General features: G+C 37.6%; 1 protein-coding gene and 1 pseudogene across 3 annotated transcripts in view; one reads left to right on the forward strand and one right to left on the reverse strand.

The window, feature by feature from the left end:
• BCKDHB (branched chain keto acid dehydrogenase E1 subunit beta) overlaps positions 1-19,241 on the forward strand; it is a 203,995-nt gene that overhangs the window by 118,179 nt on the left and 66,575 nt on the right. The gene's annotated exons all lie outside the window — the stretch shown is intronic.
• Positions 10,844-11,184, reverse strand: LOC125166703 (60S ribosomal protein L35a-like; annotated as a pseudogene).

Consider the following 19,241-nt stretch of genomic DNA (forward strand, 5'->3'; position numbering starts at 1 on the left):
GGGGTGGGGAGGGGGTGGAATCCCAGGAAGGACAGAGGGAGAGAGAGAGAGAGAGAGAGAGAGAGAGAGAAAGAAGTGGGGCTCACCCAAAGTGGGGCTCATGCTCATCCAGAGCTGGGCTTGTGTTCACCCACAGTGGGGTTCGACCTCACCTGATATGAGACTCAAACTCATGAACTGTGAGATCATGACCGGAGCCAAAGTCAGATGTTTAACAACGTGAGCCACCCAGGAGCCCAGTGAAAGAAGATTGTAAGCCATAACTTGTTTTTAACCCTAAAGGAGAAGATAGTAAATTTTAGCTTTTATAGATCATTAATTCCTATCAAGGTTTCTAAAATTTAAATATTGTTGAAACAGAAATATGCTTTTAAAATATCTTCAGAAATTGAATTAAGTTATCTTTAGGCAACATTTCATAAGTAGTCATTTCTCTGTTGAAATAATCATGATCCTTCCTTTATTATAAAATAACTAAGGTGTATCAATGTTCATGTTTGTTTGATTTAGGCTTTTATGCAGTGTGCATATAGGATCATAAAGGATGGGCCACAGAACCTTTTCCCTGTTTATAATTAAATCTAAGAAACTAAAAATTTCTCCTCTGATTTCTTAGTATCTTAATATATTATTGTTACTTTATACCCATAGCTATTTTATCTTAATCCTATCCCTCTGTCTTTTAGTGAACCTGTTTTTTGTTGTTATTGTTGTTTTTACACGTCATGGTTTTTAATCAGATTCTTTTTGAGAATTTATTTTTTTTTCCAAATTCTGTATTATTAAGTGTGATTGTAAACTAATGTGAGTGATCTTTTTAATTGTCCATAAACAAATTTTAAAGTTAATCCAAAACAATTCCAAAGGTGCATTAAGCATTTATGACTAGAATAGCATATTGGTATATTTAAAATTTTTTAAATATAATTTATTGTCAAATTGGCTAACATACAGTGTGGACAGTGTGCTCTTGGTTTTGGTATTTTGGAGCACAGTGTTCATTATTTGTTTAAAAATGAATCTGTATTGACACTACAGGTTGTATATGTTTTATCTATATATTTTATTATTATTATTATTATTATTATTATTATTTTAATGTTTATTTACTTCTGAGAGAGAGACAGTGGCATGGTGGGGGAGAGGGCAGAGAGAGAGGGAGACACAGAATCCAAGGCAGGCTCCAGGCTCGGAGCTGTCAGCACAGAGCCCGACATTGGGCTTGAACTCACAAACCGTGAGATCATGACCTGAGCCGAAGTCAGATGCTTAACCAACTGAACCAGCTAGGTGCCCCTCTATATACCTTAAAATATACCTTCAATGATTTTCTAGCTTTTAAGTTCCTTAAGGCAGAGCCCGAGTGTTATTTTTATTGATTTTGTACCTTATTAGCTTTCCTGAGTGTACATTGCACCTACATAAACTGAAGTATGGAAAAGAGATGTGTCCTATATAATTCTTTATGAGAATTATAACATCATTACTAATATTTTTCTCAAAATCTATTAAAAGTAGCCATCCTTCTAGAGTTTGCCAAAAATGAATCTTCCATGAAGGGTTTTTCACATTCAATTCTTTCTTTCCATTCATAGTGGCCTCTCTTCTTCTGTTCTTAAAAACTGTTTTGGTATTAATTTCTCAAATACTTTGATTTACAAAAAATGAAAGGACAAAATTCAGATCACCACAGATAGTTCATCACTAAAGAGCCTGACATTACAGTGTGCAGTAGGGAAAAAACTAAATATGGAGTAAGCAGTAGTTTTCCGTGTTACAGGATGATAAGGTTTTAGATCTCTGTGCAAAGAACTGGGGGCAGAAACCAAATGTATTTTCTATTATCTTACACCCCTAAAGGTTGGAAGTTGTCTTTGAGAAACCATTAATTTCCCTTTGGGTCTTTAGATTGGCAGCTGAATAGTAAGCTTAAGTCAATAAAATTCAAAGTTGGCAAAAATGTTTACATTATTTAACTTCTTTAATGTTGCATTTATATATATGTGTGTGCATGTATATGTAATTAGGTCTATATACCTATATGTATGCATGTGTATATGTATATGTGTAAAGTTGTTTACGTAAACCTCTATTTAAATTCACAAAATTGCCAATTTTTGTAATGCTTTTTATAGTTTAGCTTTTTATTTAGAAAGAAAACAGGCTCATGGTAGTTCTTCCTAGGTTCAACTAAATAGCACTTTTCTCTGTGCTGGAGAAATCAGGTAGCTCTTTTAGACTTAAGTCATACTTTTAAAATTAAAAAACCAATTGACATCTGTTAGCGTTTCAGGCAGGAGATATAATTGTTAATATTGTTTAGCCATGATAAATGCACTGTTTCATAGTATACTTTTTTTTGACAACAATATTGTTCAAAACAGATTTCTAATTATACAATTATTGGGTAACAGGAGAGGATGTTTTCAAATTTGCATATTATGGTGGGTGATTTTCCTTTAAAATCTAGTGGTTTCTTGCACAATTTTATGGTTTCTCCAGTTGCTAAAATGTGAATACCTACATTATTAAAAATAAATTTCACACAGAGAGAGACAAATACTATATAACCTCACTTGTATGTAGAATCTGAAAAAAACCTCAAACTCACAGAAACAGAGACCAGATTGGTGGTAGCCAGGAGCAGGGTGTAGGAGGTGGGGAAAAAGAGTAAAGGTAGTCAAAGGGTACAAACTTCAAGTTGTAATATTGGTAAGTTCTGGGGATGTTGTGAGAAGTACAATGATTATAGTTAACAATACTGTATTGTATACTTGAAAGTTTCTAAGAGAGTAGATCTTTAAAACGTTTTCACCACACACACACACACACACACACACACACACACACACACACATACACACACACACACACACACACACACACACTATAACCACGTGAGGTGATGAATGTGTTAGCTAACCTTATTGTGGTAGTCATTTTGCAACATATACATCACACACCTTAAACTTACATCGTATTATATGTCAGTTATACCTCAATGAAGCTGGGGAATAAATAGTAAATTTGGAAAAATAAATTTTCCCGTTAGAGGTGCAGTTTCTTGGTTATATATGAGACTACTTTTAAAAAGGAAAAAAAAAATGTTTAGCCCTTTGACAACTGAGGCACCAAGGCCCAGTCATAAAAAAAAAAAAAAAAAGAAAAGAAAAGAAAAAGTCTGGTGCATCTGGGTGGCTCAGTTGTTAGGGTGTCTGACTTTGGCTCAGGTTATGATCTCATGGCTTGTGAGTTGAGCCCCGAATTGGGCTCTGTGCTGACAGCTCAGAGCCTGAAGCCTGCTTCGGATTCTGTCTTCCTCTCTCTGTGCCCCTCCCTCACTTATGCTCTTTCTCTCTCTCTCAAAAATAAATAAACATAAAACAAAAAAAAAAAAACAGAAAAAGCCCTTTCTGTATGAGGCTTATATTCTTACATTTGGCTGATTGACTACTTAAAAAAAAAATTCCTACTTCCTCTTTAATGTCTCTGTCTGCACACCTCCACATACCTTACCCCCAAAATACATATATACATATGCACACACATACATACAATACTATCTACATATATGTATGTATATAAGATATATAAATCCCTTGTGTCAGGCAACTCATACATATTTTTTTTCTTTTTTTATGATATAACTTGTAAATCAGGGAATTATGTTTAACAGTAATGCACATTCTAAGGATTTCAAATCTGTCTTAAATTTTTTTTCAATGTTTATTTATTTTTGAGAGACAGAGAGAGACAGAGCGTGAGTAGGGAAGGGGCAGAGAGAGTGGAAGACACAGAATTCAAAGCAGGCTCCAGGCTCTGAGCAGTCAGCACAGAGCCCGATGCAGGGCTCAAACCCACGAACCATGAGATCATGACCTGGGCCGAAGTTGGATGCCCAACCGACTGAGCCACCCAGGTGCCCCTCAATTCTGCCTTTAAATATTCCCTATTAGGTGTACTAAATTTTCCACTTACTGTTCTGTCTCTATAATACGTCCTCTGCATTAATTTGTTCACAGACTTTTTCCTTTTCTTTGCTTGACTGAAACAAAATTAAATGAAGAGACGAATGAGGCACCATTTCTGCCTGAAAGTTCAAAAGCAGTCAGAGATCAGTGGCAGGTTGTTTTCACTAGCTCCTGGTCAGCTTTTCATAGTGGAGGTATCTGAGAGAGAAGGTCACCAAACTTAGCAAAGGATTCATATTTTCAGGGGGTTTTGGAGCTTGAAGGGACTTAGGCAGTTGTTCATCTAACTCGTAGAAAACCAGTAGAACACTGATTACAAATAAGGGGCATAGTAATGGATTAAGACACTTCCTTCTTTGTTTAGAAGGATATCAGAGAAAATCTTCAACAAAACTTTCTTTCCTTAAAAAGAGTCAAACTTGGGGTGCCTGGGTGGCTCAGTCTGTTGAGTGTCTGACTTTGGCTCAGGTTGTGCTCTCAGGGTTCATGAGTTTGAGCCCCATATCAGGCTGTCTGCTGTCAGCACAGAGCCTGCTTCAGTCTTCTGTCCTCCCTCTCCCTCCCCCTCCCCCACTTGTGCGCATGTTCTCTCCCTCCCTCCTTCTCTCTCTCTCTCTCTCTCTCTCTCTCTCTCTCTCTCAAAAATAAACTTAAGAAAAGACTTGTAAACATTTTGTCATCACTAGCCTGTAGTTCTGTGTGGAATAAAAAAATTGTGAAGCAGCAAACAGTGATTACTGACCCTCTCTTTCCCACCTTTCTTGCATGTTGACACTGTTCTACTTTGCTCTTCTGGTGGGTTGGATGCCTTGGGGCTAGAGATGGCTCTGAGCCACACCCAAGCACCAGGAGGAGCGTGAGGATCTGCCTTTTCTCGGCCCAAGATTCCTGGTTAACTCCTATGCAGTGATCCTGTGAGAACAGGCATTATAGGGGTGGTATCAACATTCATTCCATGACGACAGGGCAACAGTTGAGCAGCACTAGTATATTCTATCCCTGAAACTCAAATTAACACATGAAAGTATAAACCATATTCTTCAACTTCATGTTATAACTCTTTGGTTGTAATTCTCTCTCAAACTCCTCCCTAGAACTTTCTCCCAGGCTGGAGTTAGAGTGGATGTCACTGTGCTTCTAATTATGGTTTGCTTCATTTGATGTCCCCCCTCCCCCTAACATAAGGCTATTGCTATAAGATGTCCTAAGGAATGGCATCCTATGGTCAGGACACTAGGAATGGAGAATACCCCGTGTTAATGGATCATTCTTTAACTTCTCTCAGGTCAGATCCTGTCCTTGTTCTGGGAACCTTTCTCTCTTGACCTCTTGAACATAAAGACTATACTTAATACACTGTGTACATGAAAACAAAGTAGGTAAAGCAATATCAATAATTCTGTCATAACCTCCTCATTTTGACTTTTCTTCAGGGACTGAGATTCAGGAGGTGCTATTAAGTTAATATTATTGGTATACATTTCATTGCTTTTTTTTTATATGTTCTTCGAAATTTCTTTGGTGTATGGTTGTATAAGAGCTATATACATAAGGAATTTTATTTTATGCACATTTAAGTGTCAGAATAAGTTCATAAATTAGTTTTCAAAATTTTTCTCTTAAATGGTGTTTATCTGAACATTATTCAAGCTGAACATTATTCAAGCTGGGACAAGGGCCTCTGTACGTGCAGTTTGCAGCGTACTGGCTTAGATCGTGGGTCCTGGGAAAGCACACACTCTCTCTCTCTCTCTGAGGTCTACCTCCTGTGTCCCCTCAGGCCCACCACTGTTGTTCATTGCTGACAGTGGATGGTGATTTGGAGCCTGTAGTTATAAACTCTCCACTCAGCGAGGGCTTGCAATCTATTGGAGCCCAGAGGCTACCTTAGGAATCACATAATTCAAATGAGGTTCAATTTTGTTTAGGGACCACAATCTACTTAAACCCCCAAATTGGTATTCGTCACGTTTGCTAGGGTCATCCATCCTTTTAGGACCAGTTTCCCAGTCTTTAAGTTCATATAGTTTGGTGTTGATGATGATGATGATGATAAAGGCAAGCAGCTATTATCATTCATTTAAGTGAGTACTTTCTAGTGCCAGGCATGTCATGTATGGAATTAGTGGTTCTCACAGCAACCTTGAAAGTAGGCAATACGATCCCCATTTTATGGATGAAAACCTGGGCTCAGAGAAGTTATCTTACTTACCTTAAGCCACATAGCTGGTAATGAGAATCTAGGTTTCATTTTAATCTGAGTCTTTCTACACCCCCCTCACCACACCTATGTGCATAGATAGTCTTTCTACACCCCCCTCACCACACTCTATGTGCATAGAGACCGGTTATGTTGTCTCTATTTCAAAACTGAATATGTGTTTTAGAAAAGATGGGAATGTATGCTAGGGACACCTGTTGGCGAATTTGACTTCTCTTTAGAGTTCTTTACATAAAGATGATTATTTGAAGATAGATGCCAGCTCCATGACCTTGTCTTCTTGTTGAAGACTTAACTCATGATTTAAAAAAGCCACCCAAACAGTTCAGTATTGAAGGCAGATATGTTTATTAGTATTACTGATACCACCACTTAATTTTATTCAAAGAACTGGTCTTTGACATTTCTCAGATTGGTTACTGGCTCTAAGTGGCTGTAGCTTATTGAGAATCTGCAGATTTATGTCTCAAATGGTGTTCCCCAGCCACCCTTCCCTCCCCACTGCCTTGTTCAGTGAGCAGGGTAACTTGCTGGCCCAGGCCAGCTACAATATTATGGTTTCAGTGTCGGTCATGCAGAACCAGCCCTGTTCTGATTTCAGAATTATGGTTGGCTGTCCTGGTGTAAAGTGACTCCCTCCTTTGAAGGAGGGTGGGACTGGGGAGCAATAACATTAAAGGTTATGCTAATATTCCATGCTCATGAAGGTTTCCTGGTTTCATTTGAAGCTGTCGTTTAAAATATATGAACTTCTAATAGTATCGATAAAAAAGTGTGGAAAAAAAGGTGTGCATAGAAGCAAGCACACGTATTTTCCAGGTCATGCATTTTTTAAATAATAGATGTGAAAAAATGGTTATTTTTCTTTAAGACAGAGATTTATGAGTGATTTCTTATAAGTTTTTTTTTTTTTAGAACTCAAAAGAATAACAAAACCCTAGTATGTTTCCCTTAATTCACTGGAAATAATTATAACATTAATCACCATTAGAACTAAAGGGGAAATGTATTATAGATTCAATAACATCCATTTTTATGCCTAACAGAAATGAATTTATGATTAGTGAAGGACAAAACCCTTTATTTTTGAGCATTTTGAACCTAAAATGTACCAGATAGGGGGGTTGGTAACCTTTGGGAGGATGGTAGCAGTGGTGGTCAGGTGGTAATTACCCATCGTCCTGAGGCCACATCGTGACTGTTAGGAGAACCTTATGGTCCTATCCTCATCATTTGGATCTTTGGATTTTCCAGCCCCTTTTCTGTGTGGGTCCTGAAATAAACCTGATTATTTTCATGGAACCACCTTCATTCTCTTCCTCTGCTTGAAAATGTCGGTCATGGCATCTATGCCTCCTTGTTATTACCTGTTCCTTGTAGCTAAGGCAGACACACCAACTTTGGACATTACTCTCGCTGCTGTTGGCCTGGCCCAGGTCCAATATTGATGGCCAAAATTAGCAATTTACACTTGCAAAAATTGGTGGTGGTGGTGGATGGGAGTAATAAAGAGTTTTATAGATTCCCTTTTACATAAAGAAAATTTCCTAGAAAATTATGTTTTTGATAGGAGAAAAAAGTTGTAATCTATGAAGGACTAACAATAATTGGCACACTGATTTTCAGCCCTTCCCTAGGGTACAAACACACTGGAGTTCTCGTGGTCAGGCCATGTAGGACACAGTTACTGAGCGCATTGCAGGGAAGAGTTTCAGAGCTGTAGGCTACTTGTTTTTTCCTGCACACGTAAAATTTCAAGTGCTGTAATTGTCCACTTATAATGTCATTTTGGAGCATACAGCAGGACTACCGAAAACTTAGTTTACACGTTATCTTGGATAGCTTATTGTTTTTCTGGGTTTTAGAAACACGTGGTGAAGAAATGGCTCAAATGTTTTTCTTCTGAAACACTGGGTCTGCTCTGCTAAATGTAACATTCAACAGAATGGATGTTTATCCTGCTAAATATCTGCAAAATGTTTGGTAAGGCCAGGGTGGAAGGCTGCCTAACTCAGTGTATAATTTTGTGGTAAAGATAACATGGCAGAAAGTGCATCCTGACATTTGGAAAAAAAAAAAAAAGAAGTGTTATTTTGCCAGAAAGATGTTTCCTTAAAGTATAGGTTGTAACTCTTAGGCAGATCCGGACTGGAGGCATATTTTGCTTGGCTTTCACAGTATTAAAAACAAAAAGCCTGACCACCTAGGTTGGAGACTCTGTTTGCTGGTTGTCCACACTCCCACCACTTGCTTTTGCCTCGGTTGCTCACATTACTCCCCAGGGTTCTGAGACGTTTCTTTTGTGTCTCTTCCTAAAAGAAAGCTATTTGTAGGCAATGTCTGATTGCCATGCCCTGAAGTTGCCATTGGACTGTTAGAAGAACCTCCTTCTTGCTCCTGCTCCTTGCTCCTCTTGGCTTCAGCTCAGTTTGGGCAATAGCAGGCCCCTGGTGGACTTTGGGAAAAGGAAAATGGAAGGAGAGGGGAAGAAGTCCTGTCTGTGCTTCCCCAGCACTGGTCCCCCAATGTCCAAGGAGGTGGAGGGCAGTCAGGGAAAGGCTGCTCAATGCCATGCTCTAGCCAGGGAAGGAAGAGAAAACACCCCTCTCCTTATTCATCTTGTCTTCCTGTGTGCTTGTTTCTTGCCCCTGTTATTTTTTTTTTTAATTTTTTTTTTAATGTTTATTTATTTTTTTTGAGACAGAGAGAGACAGAGCATGAACGGGGGAGGGGCAGAGAGAGAGGGAGACACAGAATCGGAAACAGGCTCCGGGCTCTGAGCCATCAGCCCAGAGCCTGACGCGGGGCTCGAACTCACAGACTGCGAGATCATGACCTGAGCTGAAGTCGGCCGCTTAACTGACTGAGCCACCCAGGTGCCCCGTCCCTGTTATTTTTTGACACATGGGTGGGGTCCAATTAATCTATTCTCATTTATGCAGCATACAGTTTTGAAGTCCACAGAACGTGGGTCACTGTGCTGGGGTCGTGGAGGGCAGTAGGGGAAGATACCCAGATCTGTCACTGCTGTGAATTTTAGTTCTATTATTGTGGTTTTAGTTCCCACGTGAGAATTTCGAGTGTCAACTATATCCTTCACCAACCATACAATATCCTTAGAATTTTTATTTCTGTCTCTTAGAGACTAGAACTTGTATTCTCTTGACAGTACACAATAGTTGCTTAACACTTTCTTCTGGCTCTTGAGTAGATCATTTTCAGAGACAGGGTACTTTCCAGCATTTTTTTTTTTTTTTTTTTTAGTAGGCTCTATGGTTTATTCTTTGTTTTGCTTCCTTTACTCATCTTTGAACAGGGCGATATCATTTTGTCCGCACTCGTTTGCCAATAGCCAGAGTGTGGGGTTCACTTTGATTCTGCCCTGTTTGTTTGCTGGGGGAATCCCTTTCTTGAATTTCCAGGCCAAAGGGTAGGCCATGCAGCTCCCAGCCTGAACGCCAGGATAGGAGCTCTGCTTCCAGGTAAGAGCTGCTCCTGCCCTGCCAGCTTTTTCTACCTGCTTCTCTGCCACTCTGAACCAGGGGCTGTAAACTCAGGGGCCTGAAGAAGTTAGGCAGATGAAACAAAATTATTATGGAAGCCATTGGTCTTAGACAGTATGCAATGTATGGTGGCTGTGGAAGGCATTTAAGTGCAATATTTCTAAAGTGCTTTGCCCTTTTTAAAAAATGTTTAATTATTTATTTTGAGAGAGAGAGAGGGAGGGGCAGAGAGAGAGAGAGAGACAGAGACAGAATCCCAAACAAGCTCAGCACAGAGCCCCATGCGGGGTTGGACTCAATCCCATGAACAGTGATGTCATGAACCATTACATTATGACCTGAGCCAAAATCAAGAGTCAGATGCTTAGCCAACAGAGCCTGTGCTTTACCCTTTAATTTTTTTATTAAAATAATTTTTTTAATGTTTATTCATTTTTGAGAGAGAGAGAGAGAGAGAGTGCAAGTTAGGGAGAAACAGAGAGAGATAGAGACAGGATCTGAAGCAGGCTCCAGGCTCTGAGCTGTCAGCAGAGTCTGACATGGGGCCTGAACCCATGTGTTACGAGATCATGACCTGAGCTGAAGTCTGACGCTTAACTGACTGAGCCACCCAGGTGCCCCTCTGCTTTGCCCTTTAAACAGTTTGCCCATGAACCAAATATGGTATTGGAGTCTTTTGTGTGAGACCGTGTTTCTAAAACAGTGTTTCTTAAACTTTTTTTGATTTTTTTTTTGACCAAGTATATGCACATGATTTTTTAAATTAATTAATTAATTTATTTATTTAAAGTTTATTTATTTATTTTGAGAGACAGAGACAGCATGAGTGGGAGAGAAGAAGACAGGGAGGGAGAGATAGACTGCCAAGCAAGCCCTACACTCAGTGCAGAGCCCGATGTAGGGCTTGAATTCATGAACCACGAGGTCATGGCCTGAGCTGAAATCAAGAGTTGAATGCTTAACTGGCTAAGCCACCCAGGTGCCTCTGCACATGATTATTTTTAAAACAGAAATCCAATATTTTATATTTTGGGGATTCTTTTCTGAGAGTAAATCTCAGAACTGAGATTGCTTATTCTAGGAGTCTAAAAATTAGTAGCGTTTTTGTTTGTTTTTAAATCTACACCTTTATTTACTTTTCAGTTAGTTTAAATCCTTGAGGGGTACAACATCACATGGATTCTCTGGCCAATGGCTTTAGCAGGAAGGTGGCTTGGGAATTTGGCACGAACCATGCCACTATTTCCATGAGCATGAGTTACTTTTCCCCAGATTACTCTGGTTTTATTTGGTTTGCCACCAGGAGTCACTGTGTTGTTCTTTGCTTTGTACACATAAGCACATCTCTTGCCTAGATAGAATTCAGTTTCATCTCAAGCATAAACACCTTCAATTTTAAGAAGAGCTGTGTGCTCCCTCTGGTTCCGGAGACCCCACTTACACCAGCAAAAATGGCTTTGGACCCCAGCCTTCCAGACATATTTGTCATTTCAGGAGTCCTGTTCTCAGCACGCCTCCATGGGTTCCAAGATGGCAGAAAGAGACTAAACATTAGTAGCTTTTGATAAATAGATTCCCAAAATGTTTCTCAAAAGATTTATGCTGGTTTACATTGCCTAGGCAATGTGTTTTTACTGTAACCAGAATTCAAATTTAAATTCTTTTGTGATTTTTAATGGATGAGGTATTATTTCATTCTTTTTTAATTTATATTTTAAAATTTATTAGAGTAGTGGAACATTTCATTGGTTAGTAATGATATCTTCTCTTATAATAATAATATTCATAAAAGATATAGTAAAACGAGCAACTTATGATAAAGTAAATCAACAAGCACAAAATCTTCTTAGATCACCCCTCAAAAAATGACTTTATCATTTATCTGCAATAGGTATGTCTCACTTTTTGTGGTATAATGGCCACAGTTATCTTACTCTATTTTATTAGTCCTTGTCAATAAAAATGTTGCAGAACAGAGAACTGTGCATCAAACAAGAGTGGACTGTTAATATTTTTGTGGTTTATAAGGAAAGAAAATTTCAGGGTGTTTTCCCTGGGAAAAAAAAAGTTTAAATCTAGATATAATTGATTTTTCAATATTGAGTTTTATTTCTGGAAAACTGTTATACCACATATAACTTCTCACTAGTATTTCATTAGCAATGGATTTTGATACTGTAATTCTTACCTTGAGATATGTGTACCTCTGAGCCCTTTACCTTCTCCATCAAATCAATGAGTGTTTTGCAGACAAATATTACTATTCCTGCTAGATGGATTCTTTTCCTGACTTTACCTGTGATATAAATAGCTTCTCCCCATGATCCTGGTTTTAATGAAAGTACTTTTATTTTTCTGTATGCCATCTTAGTAATATATACTCAAAACTACATGTATAACTTTTGCTGAAATATCTTTTGAGTTTTACTATACTACTCTTTTGAGTCATAAAAAAGACCCAAAAGATTTTAAGCCTTGCCCATGTATTATGAACTACACATGATTTTTGTTTTGTAATGGACTAAAAACCCATTTACTTCAACAGAATTGGACCAGGTTTTAGAAAATAAAAGCATTTATCCATGGTGATGCAGAATTGTAGCCGTGTTTATACTTTTGATCATTCCTTAGAGAAGTATTACCTTGGTAGACAACCAGCTGGCTTCAGGGAAAATTGTACCCTTGATACATGCTTAAAACAGCAGTGTAAAACGTAACTGGCTGACCGTGCTGGTTTTGGTTAGGGTCACTTTCTTATTATTCATGGTATGCTGGGAGCACAGGGGATGATATCAGTTTCTACCCTGTAGAACTCTTATGATGGCCAGACATAGTATTTCCCTCTGTTGTCAACACTTGAGAAAAATTTGCCAAGTGGAGACTTATGAATAGAAAAGGAGAGAATATTAGTAATTGTGGTTTGTTTTCAGAAGAGAAAAATGCAGTTTTTCAATGTTATTTTAGAAAAGATCTTAGGAGTTAAAGTTTAAAATTCTAAAAAACTTTTGTTTTTAACAAATATGGCATGATTTTTAATCCCAGTATTCTTTAATTTCTTTCCTAAGTATGTTTTGTCCTAGGACATTGTGGCAACCCATATTACAATCCTTTGGGACCTGGGTTAACTCATCTTTGTTTCCCTAGTATTGGCACATGTGAACAGTTCAATAAATTGTTTGTGACATGAGCCAGTGACCTTGGAATTTTTACAACATTAAAAATTAATTGAGAAATTAAATGGGAAACATAATAAGATGATGGTGATTTTTTCTGGTTGGTACCAATGTTCCAGACTTTCTCAGTTGGCGTTGTTTTATCTCCTAATTACTGGCAGAGTAGGGAGCAAAGACAGGAAGCTCAGAAGGTTCTCTATTATGTAACTAGACCCCACTGTTTTTTTGAGCAGTGGACTACAGATGCTGTTACTACCTGTAAAGTTATCTTCATGATTCTAATTGGCTGATTTACCTTTGAAGTTTTTTCGGGAGAGGAAAGCCATTTCAGACAATCAAGCTGGGAAAGGATCTATGTGGCGTTAGTGATCTTAGGAAAAAAATGTCTTTGTGTCTGTTTCAGAACAGAGGATAGTGAGGAAACCAGATGCATGGTTTTCCAAGAAAGAGGGCATGATGAACAATTAAGTTTGATTATATATTTTTATATTTGGGATGTTATATTATGAAGAGATTTTATTTCCAGATCCCAAAGGGACCGATTTGCATCAACAACAAAAATCAAACAGCCTGATTTAAAAAAAAGAAAAAGATTAAAGAATTATTAGTGATGAAACTTCACTAATCATCAGGGAAATAGAAATGAAAACCACAATGAGATACCACCATATACCTATTAGGATGACTGCTATAAACGCACACACACACACACACACACACACACACACACACACACACAAATGACAAATGTTTTGAGGATATACATAAATTGGAACCCCTATGCATTGGTGGTGGGAATGTAAAAAAGTGCAAATGCCTTGGAAACTGGTATGATTAGGCCTCAAAAAGTTAAACATAGTATTACCATGTGATCAGCAATTCCACTTCTGGGTATATACCTAAAAGAAGTGAAGGCAGTGACTTGAATAGATATTTCTACACCCATGTTCATAGCAGCATTTTCACAATGGCCAAAGTATGGAAGTAACTCACATGTCTGAGAGATGAATGGTTATAGAAAATGTGGTACCTGCATGCAATGGAATATTATTCAGCCTCAAGGGGGGAAATTCTGACACATGCTACAACATGGATGAACCTTGGAGACATTATGCTAAGTGAAAGAAGCCAATCACAAAAGGACAAATATTGTATGATTCCACTTATATGAGGCTCCTACAACAGTCACATTTATAGAGTCAGAAAGTAGATGCTGGTTGCCAGGGTTTGGAAGAGGGGACGAATGAGGAGTTGTTGTTTAATGGGCAGAGTTTCCGTTGGGGAAGATGAGAAAGTTCTAAAGATGGATGGTGCTGATAATTGTGCAGCAGTATGAATGTGCTTAATGCCATAGAAGTGTTTAGTTAAATGGTTAAACACTTGGGGGCAGTTAAACAGAATGGTTAAAATGGTGGCACCTGGGTGGTACAGTTTAAGCGTCCGACTTTGGCTCAGGTCATGATCTCACAGTTCATGGGTTCGAGTCCTGCATTGGGCTCTGTGCTGTCAGCGTAGGGCCTGGAGCCTGCTTCAGACTCTGTCTCCCTCTCTCTCTGCCCTTCCCGCACTCACACTCTGTCTCTCTCTGTCCCTCAAAAATAAATAAACCTTAAATTTTTTTTTAAAGTGATTAAAATAGTGGAACAAACAAAACTATCTGTATGGACTTTTCAGTCAGCCCATAATCATAACCTAGATGCTAAACATGAGTCATCTGTGAATTATCAACCCCTTCTCCCACACAATATGTCTATATTACCATGGTAACAAAATAATACTACTTCAGTGAAGGTAAACTACTTGAATTAATACATCTAGTGGAATGGTACCACCATTGGTCTTCACTGTTGGATCAGGTTCTAGATTTGCCAAGAAGTGTATAGGAGCTATTGTACTCCAGCTTCTTCACTTATTGTGAGAATATAATCATACTGACAGCAGAATTTTAGTTGTGGTATTTCTGAATGCTTCTGTTGCTGTAAACTCCAAAGAAAAAGTCTCCTAGAGCTCAACATGGTTCTAAGGCTAGAAGATGCAGAAGATACAACTCCCTGTGTTTCCAAAAGTACAGCTTGGCTTTGCACTAGTTCTTGTTAACAGTTTTCTCAAATAGTACAACATGGAAGTCAATAATGTTCATATCCAAATGACGTTATAGCTTTTCTTCATGAAAAAAATGCATAGGAGTTGCAGGGGAGATGGGTTATGAGTTTATGGAAATATTCTAAATCCTGCTGAAAAACGATAGGGCCATGATAAAATGGACAGAGTAAAAAAGCTTGAGAAGTGGCTGCTTTAGTCATTGAAAAATTGTTTAGGCACAAAAACATGTTGATGTTTATGGATGGTTGTGTTTTGCATGATGCTTAAGCTAACGGAGAAAATGAAAAAAGATCTTTTAAGACACATTTATTTATATATTTACTCATGGCTTAACTGCATATTTAATAAATGTCCACCAGTCCAGTATAATGCCTTTATCATCATGGTGACATGACCTTTTATAAATAGAGAAACGAAATTTATGTTCAGTACCAGGGAAAGAAAATGTTCTGTTCATGTTTTTGTTACAAGTATGCATTTAAAAGGACTTCTTTTTTAATGTATTTTATAGCTCTGTGCAGTCTCTCCTAAAAGCTTAAGGGCATCACAGTATTGGATGTTTAATGATTCATTTAAATCACTGTGTTTGTATGCTTCTTCCTTTTTTTTAAGTGAACCTTAAAACATTTCTTGAGTCCTCATCCACAACCATACATTAGGTATTGTAGTTAGGTACATAATACATGATACCTTCTGAATTTTGTGCTTTTGAATGAGTTAGAGTCTGCTGGGAGAGAGCGTACAGATACCCCCACCTACCTCTCTAAGAAAAAGAATACCCTTAAAAAAAAAGAAATAAAAAGATGCTTAAGTATGTTTTCAAGCTGTTTGTTTTAATAATATATACATTTGTCTCCAAATAATAACATGAGCATAATTTGCTCAATTTAATGCATATTTGTCATATGGTATGTTCTGCAATAGACATAAGCAGTTTCTGCCTTCAAATTTGTGATTTTGAGTGTGGTTGGAAGGGCTAATATGACAGATGTACGCAGCGTAAATTACTAGTATTCCTAAGAGAGAGAGAGCAATGAGTGTTGTCTTGACCCTAGTACTTGACCCTTGCCCTTGTACCCCGGTTTTATATTTCATAGAATATCCTTGCATTGTCGGCTACTTCAAATTCTGTTAGGAAATGGTTGCTAGAATGTATATAATATGAAAAAGGGGACCAACGAGGAGGTATTGTGTGAGATGGGTCTTGAGGGAGGGATAGAATGCCTGCCAATATGGGGAAGGAAGTCAGAGGTGGGAAAGTATGGGTCAGATTCACAGAGTAGTGAATGGTCTTATGTGACCTAAGCCTAGAGGGACTCTAAGGAAACAAGCCAGAAAGGTAAGGTTGATTGGTAGAAACATGTTTATCTGACATGGTTTGAAATTACTCCTGAAAGATGTCCACTTTTAATTTTTGCAAGAGTAGTTTGTCCTTGACTCTTCAATATTTGAGCTCTGATTGTACAAATAATTCAGACAAGAATGAACCAGTGAAGATGTCTGTAATTTTCCCAGACATTTCTTGCCTTTTTAGTAGTATTTGTTCATTCTTTTCCTGTTGATTTTACTCAGTTCTCTGTGCTCTGCTTGCTCCCTTACCTACTTTTTTCCACATGGGTGATAAAGCTCCGAGGATTTAGTTTTTCTCCATTTACTCCACTTTCCTACAATAGCAAAATATTTGTAACCCCACCACTAATATCCTTGCCAAAATGGACTTTTCCGGACTTTCTCTGGAGTTCGTGACTGTTCTTTCTCTTTCAGCATTGGTATTTCTCCAGTGGAATATCAGTACATGGTCTGCGCATGAAGATCATGCAGATTAATAATTGTTATTGGGCATATTACACATTTGCTAGCCTGTGATTAATTGTGATTTTTTTCTGGCTAACATTTCAAGTGCATTTGGCTACTAAACAAGAAAACATTAAAAAAAAAATTCATTCGCAATGATATTTGAAGCTAATTTAAATCATGTTCTTAATGATTCTGGATTATTAAAATACTGATGAATACATTCTTGATTAATGAAACACAGGTGTGTGATTTTACTATTACTTCTGCTTATATGTATTTATAAACATTTGATTTCAAAAGGAAATGGTAAGGGCCCGCTATGGTGTTTCTTTTGCTTTTCATTAGCTTTATAGTCAGATAAAAACAATGTATAAAAGGACTGTAAATTACCTACCCAAAGTATTACTTTCTTACTTTATCTTATGAGCAGTCAGAATAGGCTACTGAACTTTGTGTTGGGTGGATTGAAATGCTCTGTAGGAGAGTCTTGCTATGGAGTTTGAGAAAGAAATATATATATATATATTTTGCTTTTTGAATATCAGTGTTACACATTCAGGCGTATGCAAGCTTAATGCTTCGCTTGTCTGTATCATTTTCTCCTGGAATGACAGCTTAACAGTTTTCCTGGTTGGATTGTGTTAAAATCTTTAAAGGCTACATTCACTAAAACATATGTCCAATGTTTGGGCAGCCAAAATCTGTGCAGTCATTTTAACAGAGTATAACTTAGCAATCCTGCTATTACCACAGATATCTTATTGTCATTTCTACATTAAAATATCCTCAGTTTGGAGTCTACTATTTCATAGTTAAATTGTGGGATGTGCTGAAGTATACTTTTGCCTATCTTAAAAATGGAGCTAGCTGAGAAAGCAATAGCTTCAGTAAATCACCGGAGGACATACTTAATATAATGAAATTATTTTATAATAGGTTTTTATCTAATTAACTTTTCTGGAGCATCTGCCATATTCTGAGTATCGTACTAGGTATCCTGCATAGAGAACTTGAAGTGATAGCCATTTGTAATGACGTCTGGGTAGAAGAAGTACAACAGGAACACATCATGGAACAGTCAGACCAGGAACAAGGCATCGCCAGGGTTCCATCAGAACAGAGGTGTCTTAATCTGTCTGCTGTAGGCAACCTTGCTGAGTGTTCGGTATTGAAATTCTGATAACTCCTCTTATGATAGGCTGCCGCTGGTGCCCTGGGGGAGAGGATGGCTAACTGAAATAGTGAGAAAGTGAGACTCCATGAGAGAAATCCAGGGCCAACCAGTACTAACAGACTTAGCAGCCACAGGCTATTTTACTCCTCCTAGCCTTTCAGAATTGCTTTTAAAGTTTTCTTGACAAATCTTCTGGAGCCATAGGGAACAAAGCCCTTTTGTTGAGAGGTAGGGGATACGGAGAACAGTTATTCACAGCCCTGGTCTTTAATTGGCTTAGCTTTCCCTGGTGCCATTTGTTGCCTCTAACTCACTGGTGCTCTGTCTGCCTGAGGCCAGAATCCTGGAGCAGGTCTTAGTGGCAGAAAGTTGAAGAAGCAGATACTGGAAAATCCAGCCTTACGTGATCTTTCCTGGCTCTGATAGGTTTAGCTTTTCATATTGAAAAGTTGTTTAAACTCTCTTAAATTTTTTTCAAGTGGTGAAATAGGTTTATCTCAGAAGAAAACTTGAAACTTTAAACATTTCTTCTAAAGAAAATGAATTTTAAAGTATTATTAGTATTTATATTTATGGTTATTTTAGAAAGGTTAACAGCTGTCCCTGTTGAAAGGCACCATATTATGTTTACTAAATATATCAAAATACTAAATTTGGCTAGCAGTATTACTTGGCAGTTGTGTACCATTGTGCTTAAATGTATGAAAATTAAATGCCTGTTAAAGTTGACAAAAAATATGCAATTTAATCAGAATATCTAATTGAATCACAAAGAATAGCGTAACACTGTCCAATTTTCTAGATTTGTAATGATCTCATCAGAGTATTAGCAAAGTGTTAATAATTTCCAAAAGTATAGAAAAAACCAATCATCATAAATTCTAGTAAATTAAAACTGCAAATGATAAAAAAGAACATACCAAGTTGAATTCATGTATATCCTACAAAATTATTGAAATGCATTTATAGACTAATCTTTAATAATATATGCTAATTCTTTGATGATAAGACTTTGACAATATCAATGTGACTTCTAAATTTTGGCAATTTTCAGAATTTTGATGTAATTTTATTTTACACATTTTAATGCTTTTCAGATGTCAGAGTTGATTTTAGGAAGCAAAAATGAAACTTAGGTGCTTTCCAAATTAAATTAAGTAATCAATCTAAAATGGTCAGCTCACAGCCTAGCACATAGCAACTTGCAGGACAACCAGTTGTTTATGATTACCATTATTTCTGTCTCTTCTCTTCCTGCCACACTGTCTCCCTCTGGTTTGTATACCATAATAATTTCCA

This window comes from Prionailurus viverrinus, chromosome B2 (assembly GCF_022837055.1).
Source record: "Prionailurus viverrinus isolate Anna chromosome B2, UM_Priviv_1.0, whole genome shotgun sequence".
NCBI lineage: Eukaryota > Metazoa > Chordata > Mammalia > Carnivora > Felidae > Prionailurus > Prionailurus viverrinus.